This window comes from Schistocerca piceifrons, chromosome 1 (assembly GCF_021461385.2).
Source record: "Schistocerca piceifrons isolate TAMUIC-IGC-003096 chromosome 1, iqSchPice1.1, whole genome shotgun sequence".
In the NCBI taxonomy this organism is placed as follows: domain Eukaryota; kingdom Metazoa; phylum Arthropoda; class Insecta; order Orthoptera; family Acrididae; genus Schistocerca; species Schistocerca piceifrons.
The window spans coordinates 634,066,431-634,076,539 of NC_060138.1; the positions used below are offsets into that span (position 1 = coordinate 634,066,431).

Consider the following 10,109-nt stretch of genomic DNA (forward strand, 5'->3'; position numbering starts at 1 on the left):
AAAATGTTCGTGGAAGGTTACATTAAGCAGACCTCTTACTGAGCGAGCGACATGACGTGTTGCCCAATGTTGTTTGAAAACAGTGTCTTCCACACAGTTGCGCTCTTTCAAAACAGAAATCATATGCTGTACAATGTGCAGACATCACGGTGCACCAGAGAGGCCCTCTGGGTATATACTATTGAGAGAAGAATGGACTGAGAATAAGGGTGCTTGGGACTCCTCACCACACAGTCACATACGGTTAGTGTGATGGCTCTTCGTGCACAATACGAAGTTTACCTGTACCCCAAATTCGGTAGTTCTGTGTATTTACTGCACCCGGTCCATAGAATATTGTCCAGCCACATGTCTTCAACTCTGATCTGTGCCAGATTCGCCGAAGAGGAAACTGAGAACGCTGGTGCGGATCGTGAGGTTTCACTCCCTGCACCGACTATATCTTGTTCGGGTAACAGTGTAAAATAGACCGAAAAACTTTCCCTGCTGTTGACAATGGCATGTGCAACTGTCGTCACGGTGCACGAGCACCAGCACTGCATGAGGCACATGCTGCACTGTCACTTACAGCAATATCAACCTCGTCAATAACTTCAACCGGGATAGGACGCCTTCGTCTTCCAGGTGCAACAACAAGCTTACTTATATATACTAAGATGCTATCTGTTCTTTCGGACACTTGACCATCTTCTTCTTCTGTGCGAATGCACAAACAGTGCCCGAACTCTCACGGGAATCGGCAACGCGCCGCGAGTAATGAGTATAATGGGCGGGGGCACTACGAATGTAGTGCGCGACAATACGTTGAGAATGTGGGTTTCGCGGGAGGCGTGCCAGAGATAAATCCCTGCAGTCACGCTATCCTCTGTGCCCTAGGTGGCTCAGATGGATAGAGCGTCTGCCATGTGAGCAGGAGATCCCGGGTTCGAGTCCCGGTCGGGGCACACATTTTCATCTGTCCCCGTTGACGTATGTCAACGCTTGTTAGCAGCTAAAGGTGTTCATTTCATTGTAATTTAAGCTCACTCATGTTTCATAATTTGAATGTCATCTTTTTTAAACTATTTAATGACATCGGGAATCACCTCAGACCTTTCACTCGACAATACTCTCTCAATGCAGCACTGTAATTGCTGCCGTTCACATAAAACAATTTCACTAACAGCGCACAGTCTGTCTTCTAGATAGCCGTTTCTACTTCGCGTCTCGTGAGTCATAGCATGAAACACACACTTACGAACTCACTTCTAAATGCTGGTTATAATAACATTCCTGAAAATGCCAAACTTCCCCTTAACAACAACTAGCCCACGGAGTATAGCTATCTAGGCCGTACGAGAATGACGAAAGCCATCCTCCCCGACGTTCAGGAAGAAACATTCACGATGTCAGATTGAATTAACCTGGGAAAGCCGTATAAAACGAAGATTAGGGGTGACATATTGGTATTTACACTCAGCTCCTATCAAATATGATTTCAGACACTTCACCAGCACACGACAAACATTTATTAAATGGAACATGATCTTGCCTCAGTCTCATAACTTGGGTGCTACATGTGTCAGGCAAAGTATGTTCAAATGTATGTGAAGTCTTATGGGACTTAACTGCTAAGGTCATCAGTCCCTAAGCTTACACACTACGAGGTGCATTCAAGTTCTAAGGCCTCCAATTTTTTTTCTCCGGACTGGAAAGAGATAGAAACATGTCCATAGTGTTAAAATGAGGCCGCGTTCATTGTCAATACGTCCCAGAGATGGCAGCACCGTACGGCAGATGGAATTTTACCGCCAGCGGCGAGAATGAGAACTGTTTTAAATACTTAAAATGGCGACGTTTTCCTTACTTGAACAGTGTGCAATCATTCGTTTTCTGAATTTGCGTGGTGTGAAACCAATTGAAATTCATCGACAGTTGAAGGAGACATGTGGTGATGGAGTTATGAATGTGTCGAAAGAGCATTCGTGGGTTCGACAGTTTAATGAAGGCAGAACATCGTGTGACAACAAACCGAAACATCCTCGGGCTCGCACAAGCTAGTCTGACGACATGATCGAGAAAGTGGAGAGAATTGTTTTGGGGGATCGTCGAATGACTGCTGTGCTCACAATCTTGCATGACGACTGAAAATGCGAAAAGTGTCATCCAGGTGGGTGCCACGAATGCTGACGGACGACCACATGGCTGCCCATGTGGCATGTTGCCAATCAATGTTGACGCGCAACGACAGCATGAATGGGACTTTTTTTTCGTCGGTTGTGACAATGGATGAGACGTGGATGCCATTTTTCAATCCAGAAACAAAGCGCCAGTCAGCTCAATGGAAGCACACAGATTCACCGCCATCAAAAAAATTTCGGGTAACCGCTAGTGCAGAAAAAATGATGGTGTCCATATTCTGGGACAGCGAGGGTGTAATCCTTACCCATTGCGTTCCAAAGGGCACTACGGCAACAGGTGCATCCTACGAAAATGTTTTGAAAAACAAATTCCTTCCTGCACTGCAACAAAAACGTCCGGGAAGGGCTGCGCGTGTGCTGTTTCACCAAGACAACGCACCCGCACATCGAGCTAACGTTACGCAACATTTTCTTCGTGATAACAACTTTGAAGTGATTCCTCATGCTCCCTACTCGCCTGACCTGGCTCCTAGTGACTTTTGGCTTTTTCCAACAATGAAAGACACTCTCCGTGGCCGCACATTCACCAGTCGTGCTGCTATTGCCTCAGCGATTTTCCAGTGGTTAAAACAGACTCCTAAAGAAGCCTTCGCCGCTGCCATGGAATCATGGCGTCAACGTTGTGAACAATGTGTACGTCTGCAGGGTGATTACGTCGAGAAGTAACGCCAGTTTCATCGATTTCGGGTGAGTAGTTAATTAGAAAAAAAAATCGGAGGCCTTAGAACTTGAATGCACCTCGTACTTAACCTAATTTATCCTAAGGACAAACACACACACCCATGCCCGAGGGAGGACTCCAACCTCCGCCGGGACAAGCCGCACAGTCTAGGGCAGAGTGTGTATAACGTTTATTGTTCACCTTAATAAACAAATTAAAAATTATCGATAATTTCGAAAAATAGCAAGAAACTGAAGTGTAAGAAAATTTCCGCACAATTTCATTTCTTCCTCGATGACAAATCAGACCCTTTTCCTTACGTATTGTTACTTTTCGTTGTACTCAAGCCATAGGCTTTTTTTCCTCTCTGGGTTTCGTTTCATCTGTACTTTTTCTAGCTCGAAGTGATTCCTGTCTTCACTTCTCTGTACTGAGAAAGGAAGCTGTATACGCCCCCTGCATACGAATAGTGAACTTTTCCGTTGTTGACTGTATTTGCGCAGCTTCTCTGACTTTCGGATGACCAAACTGCCCAGAACTTGCCAAAACAGGTGACGGTAATGGCAAGTCCTGCTGAATGATGTCCTAATTCTGTTAAATTGACACGTGGACCAGGTCCGAGCCTGTTTGCCTCATTCCACTGGTTAGACTTTCTCACTCAGTGCTTCTTACTTTCATCGCTTGCGTTTCTGCTCTTACGCCCTGTAAAAGTATCCGCTGACTTTGTTGAAATACAATGATATTCAGACAAGGGGAAAACTTTTTGTAGTAGTGTTCCTGGAATTCTCGTCTCCTCTAAGGGAAAGTTATGCTCCATTAATAAGGCCCGCTAGAAGAGGTGCTTAACCATGAAGTAGCTGAAAAGTGTTCTCGCCGACCAGCAGCCATAGCCAGCAGGGATTCAAGCGATCGAATTACAGCACTGCTGCTCCACACTTGATCCATTAATCAAAATCAAGGTCGGACAATCGACAGTTACATATGGTGCATGACTGTGGCTGGAAAACGATGGGTTTCACAAAGAGGTTAAGATATCGAATTAACACGCGGTTTTCCGTGGTTTCTCTGAATTTCCTACTGCAAAAGTCAATGAAACGGAAGATTTTTTTCTCCATATTGCCTTAATCCGCAATTGTTCTCTGCGTCTAAGGGCTCCATCACCGACGGAGGGATGTAATCTAACCTCTCTTTCGTCGTGACATCAGAGTAAAGTAAAGTAACTTGTGTTGGTATAGACTAATCTGAAAAAATATCGTATTTGTCACTAATGAGTTTGTCTTTCGCCAGACGCTGAACAATAATCTTTCCTCTTTGAATAATACATGAGAAAAACGTGGGGTAAAAGGAAAGGCAAAAAGGACACGAAACGTCTGCTGTGTGACAAACGTTGTGAAGTATGTATACGCATTACTGAACCCTTACTCGCCGCCCTTTAACTTGTATGTAGTACCTTTTTCCTAATTAGTGGCCAAGCGTTTCGACGCAACTTTCAACAGGCACTTGCGACAGAAGAGCCCTCAACTGGCGTGCAGTGGACTCTGAGCCAAAACTCGATTCGAGTTGTTTAGTGCCTCTCGTTTCGCCCGTCGCAGCTACATGCGTCGCCAAATTAATGCCACTGTTTCTTGGCCACGATTCTTGTTTTCTGAGAAGCGGCGGCACGACCCGATAGCCACGGACATACTAACTACCAAAGCAGCAGAGCAAACCTCCTACGACCCTACAAACAATGCTAGCGCTTGAAATAGATTATAACGCAAGTGAGCGTTGCTACATACTCGCTCCTTCTTTACACCTCGTCTTTGTGTAAAAGAAATAAACTAAGTGCGTGACTGATTTATAAAGTTTATTGGCTTCGTAAGTGTGCATACAGGATGTCCACAAGCCTGTCGCATTAGAGTGTCTGAGTCCTGTTATCTTCCTTTTCTATCGCTTCAGCCTTGTCCCACAATTGCGCAGGGTCAGCCATCAGTAATCGGATTTGGCATGTTAATGTTTAAGGGGTGGCCGGAATTAGTGGACCCCCAACTGTCTACGTCGAGTGTAATCCATGGAATAGTGCGAAAGTGTTCAGATGTCTGCGAGCTGTATAACTGAGGCGGAACATGGGGACCAGCCCGGTATTCACCTAGAGGGATGTGGAAAACCGTCTAAAAACCACATCGAGGCTGGTCAGCACATCGGCCCTCGTTAATAAGCCGGGAGGATTTTATCCGGGGCCGGCGCCCCTACCCAAGCCCAGGAAGCAGCGCATTAGCGCTCTCGGCTACCCTGGCGGATAGTCCTGTTATCTTCCTATACTACATTAAATTGCACAGAAGATTATGGATGCTGAAATGAATAGATGTACTAAACACAAGCTGCATACTGTTCAGTAATTACAATACTTGTGAACAAGCACTTAAAACTGTGAGTGCAACGACAGACTGATTCTCGAGCTTGACCGTAAAGTATACCAGCTGTTCAAAATTACAGTTCGAAAAATCGGTTGTATAATTTTTTCAAAGCTGTGAGGACGGGTCGTGAGTCGTGCTTGGGTAGCTCAGTTGGTAGAGCACTTTCCCGTGAAAGGCAAAGGTCCCGAGTTCGAGTCTTGGTCCGGCACACAGTTTTAATCTGCCAGGAAGTTTCATATCAGCATACACTCCGCTGCAGAGTGAATATCTCATTCTGGAATTTTTTTAAACCTACCGAAAAATTTCACATGTCTTGAGAACACTACGGAATAGTTTAAAGACCACAAATCTATAGAGATATTTTACAACATTTTAATACCACTCTGCTTTTCAGAATTGGTCAACTAGCGTCATTACTGAAAAATTCTCAAAAAATGGTTCAAATGGCTCTGAGCACTATGGGCCTTAACTTCTGAGGTCATCAGTCCCCTAGAACTTAGAAGTACTTAAACCTAACTAACCTAAGGACATCACACACCTCCATGCCCGAGGCAGGATTCGAACCTGCGACCGTAGCAGCAGCCCCGTTCCAGACTGTGGCGCCTATAACCGCTGGGCCACTCCGGCCTGCGGTAAAGGAGGGTCCAACACGATATTAGGAGGTATTCCCTGACTTTTGTCACCTCAGTGTGTAAGTAGCCCATTTGTATGTTTGTATGTTGGCAGCGCTATAGATTGTATTCATATCGCTGACAGCTCTCTGCGCCCTAGGCAAGAGATTCTGTGGTTGGACAGACTAGTAGTTAGCGAGCGGATAGAGAAGGGTTTGGACATGATTTGCTTAATGGAGACTCAGTGTTGGTGGGACAAGCATTGTAAAATGAGGATGGATGTAGTTGGTAATGTGTGGATAGTGAAATTATTGACAACTATAAAATTTTTGGAACTGTATGTAACATGAATAAGGTAAAATCTTCTAAATACATTGTTTGCTATTCAACAAAATCTATCTTTTGCTAACTATATGCCACCTAGTAGTTAGAGTCTATAGTAGACAGAATCATTTTATTTAGCTGTCTGTAGTTGTTGCTTGCTGTAATTTGTTGTTGTTCGTGTTATGAAGATTTTCTGTGACTTATGAAAAAGGATTGTTAGGATTTCTTGCAATTCAGGACCATTCTTTTGTGTTAATTAATTGAAGCCATGTTGTCACTGTTTGGAGTCAGATTGCGTTGGGCTTATATATTGCGGGTAATAAATGAATGGTTTAAGTTTGAGTTGTCTTTGTCAGGGAAAATTCTGTAGGTCAGTGTTTTAAATGATAAAAATAAGTAAATACTCAGTAGGTTCACCGACTCAGTTGTTTCACCAGTGGTTTCATCTCAGCAGTAGTTTCACTCAGTAGTGTCAAGCGTATATATATACTTTTGTCAAAGTAGTCCAACAGAACAGACACTACTGTTTTCGATAGAGCGGCTGTAAATATCAATACTTCGAAGCAGCTGCCAACATGAGCCGCAACTGGACAGACGCTACTTCGTAGTGTGCGATAAGTTGAGAATTTGGGTCGGACTGAAAGGGTGCTCGGATAGAGGAAGCGATTATGATGACTGCTCGCTTAAACCGAGAAATCCGGCTTCAAGTCCCGGTCCCGCACAAATATTTCGACTTCCGCCATTGAGTTATTTCAATGTCTATTGTGGCTGACTTCTGTACTTCCATCGATGAACTGATATTTACGGCCGCTGTTGGATATGGCGACAGAGCAGACATCACACACATACATTTATAAACGAACATGAACAGTCCCAACTGTAAGAAACTTCTTTATGAGGTTATCGGTTTCGGTCTGTCTTAGACCATACTCAGACCTCACACCATGGAGATAGATGATGGCGGTGTACTGAGCAGGAGCTACGACTCCACGAACGCTAACTCCGTCTGCCCCAACAACTTTAAAACAGTTTCTCCAAATTTTAATTACAGGAGAATGTCAAAAAAGTTTTGGAACAACAAACATGACAACAGGTTACGTAAAACTGCAAAAGTATTAGGTAAAGCATTTTCAGTTCTGTCCACAAAATGCAAAACCATTCAATAAAACAAATGAAAAAGTTTACAATAACGACAGGCTGGCTGGAAAGTATTTAGATCTGTTGAAATCACAGCAATTTTACACCACGCTTTTCACATATTCCGCCCATCTCTTAATCGCCAGTGGGGCTACTGCTGTCCGTTTTCATTAGAACATGAACCAGATTCATAGTATACATTAGAACATGTTGCCTTTCCCTTGATACAGCCGTTTCCTGGAACATGCGTGCTTAGACACCGGCTAACAGTAGATTACACACAGAAAGGCAGCACGTTTTGTATTATCGCGAAATATCGGAGAGAGTGTCACAGAAATGTTACAGGATCTGGGCTAGAAATCATTTCTCACGAAATTCCAATCACCAACTTTGTCCTCCGAATGCGAAAATATTTTGTTGACACCGATCTACATAGGGAGGAACGATCACCACAATAAAATAAGGGAAATCAGAGCTCGTACGGAAAGATATAGGTGTTCATTCTTTCCGCGCGCTATACGAGATTGGAATAATAGAGAATTGTGAAGTGATTCCATGAACTTTCCGCCAGGCACTTGAATGTGATTTGCAGAGCATCAATGTAGATGTAGATAAAGAAAGAGACTGAACGTAGCGCTTGCTGCGCGACAGTAACCATTCAAATCTCGCCCTTTAGGATGAGGCGCAGTAGTTCCAAAAAGTATTTATAACATCCAGCCACACATGCAAAACACTTCTAATATCGCCTCAGAAAATATAGTAAAACGTCTGCCTTAACATGTGACAAACTTTACAATTGCCGTGACAGTACAAGTAATGAACCAAAATTTTGCTTGGTTCCCCAGATAGATTGAAAGTGAGTTATATTGGACAAGCCAAGCACGACGGTACTCTTAAGCCAGCCCGGAGAAGCGCCGTTATCACTCTACATCTTGAAGCAAGCAGAAATAATTGCTACTCAGATTACAGTCGGAGCGGCAGCATTCATACTTCAGACTAAATTGCACAGGTACAATCATACACAGTAGATGTCAGTAATACGTGACCACAATGTGACGTAAGACAAACTCCAAACCAGGACCACATCGTCACAACATCGTCCAGTTCAAAGGTGAGCCGAAAAGCATCACACGAGAGCGTCCACTTGCCGCTGCCCCAGAGCAAGACTACTTGTCGAATGTGGCTGTTACTTCAGGGTGGAAACAAATGCACAGCATCCTCGCGAGGAGAAATGGGACAGTGCCATAACCTGACTTCTTATAAACTTCGCTCAGTGGAAGAGGAACCAACATTAGCGAACATCTGTCTTGGCTCTTCCGCAAATACTCGGCCGATTCTGAGAAAGCAATCGTCAAAGTTTTCGACGTAAGAGGGATACCTTTTCCCGCGCGCTAAACAGAGCCCAACAGGTAGTCCAGTGGATAGCGTCGTAGCGTCTCACTTTTGCGTCCTTTGTTTTTATTTATTTTATTTTATTCTTTGTTTATTTATTTTCCTTTATCTACCCATGTCTGTAGAAGGTTACAACACGAATGTTTCTTACGAAGTTACGGCATGCATGGGCGTTACATTGCAACTGGTTTTCACAATAGGGTTTAAGTATCACACATAGTACATGCGCTATTGTATCCTTTTAAATTCTCATATTCTTAGATTTCATTCTTACATGAGAGCTTAATTCTTACTTTTTATTCTTCAGAAATATTCGGTACATTCACTTGGATGATACCGATCATAGAAACATACGGAACAAAGGAATTCCGAAGAATACGAGCATCGCGCGAAGGTAGGTTTGCCACAGCGACATTTCTTCGCATGACTCTCACCCGGCAAAGGAACATAGCTAACATTGCTGAAGATTTCACTTGTTAGCAATAATTTCTCGGCGAACCACGCATTAAGGATTATTTTCCCAAAATAGGCCGTTGAGGTTGGTTACTAATTAAAATACATCACAGGAACTCCACAGAAAACAATTTAAAATAATTTTTACATTCATTTATTGTCTTCTTTTCTTTTTAAGTAATTCACCATACAATTAGTAGACGAATAAGGACAACAGTATTTCAATACACACTGGAAAACATTCCTACAGTAATCTTCTATGAACATGGGTAGATAAATGAAAAAAGAAGAAATAATAATAATCTGGTTCCGAACACGAGGACAAAAGTGCGAAGCCGCGACGCTGGTCACTGTGCAACGGCTTCGGTTAAACATTTTCTTCGCTAAGAGACACATAAAGCACCTCGAAAACTTTGACAGTCGTTTTCTCAGAAGAGGTCTAGTATCTACGGAGAAGCGCAGAGCCCTCTTCCTTTGTGCCACCTTTCTAGGAAACCGGGTTATGGTACTTTCCGTGTTCCCCTCGTCAGCCGTACGCCGTAGTGCATATTTGAAAAGAAACGCTCCCGCCCGGGACGCACTTGAATTTTACTACACAAAAAGCACGGTACTGTTCGACTGTGCAGAAACCATATGACATTCCCGGAGGGCTAACAGCCTGCTCACAATTTCTGTGCAAACGACCCGCAAACACAATTCTTTCGCCCCAGTCGGAGGGTGCACTTCCGTTCACTGCCTCTCTGTTCCTCCTCCCTCTTCCTTCCTCAGATCAAGTGTGGAAGAGGTCACGTGAGCCAACAATATCTTCGACATGGCTGCAGTTGCCTGCAATACTGCCAACCATCAGCACAGTGGAATATAGTCGATGTACACTACCGGAAAAAAGTAGTACCTCCTTTTAGAGGTTTCCAATTCACTCACGATTTATAGATGCAACAGTGCATACGGAGTACAT

General features: G+C 43.7%; 1 non-coding gene across 1 annotated transcript; it reads left to right on the forward strand.

Annotated features, from left to right (window-relative positions):
* The first annotated feature begins 869 nt into the window (after positions 1-869).
* Trnat-ugu lies at positions 870-944 on the forward strand. Its single transcript has one exon. It is a non-coding gene; the product is annotated as a tRNA-Thr (tRNA).
* Positions 945-10,109: the final 9,165 nt, after the last annotated feature.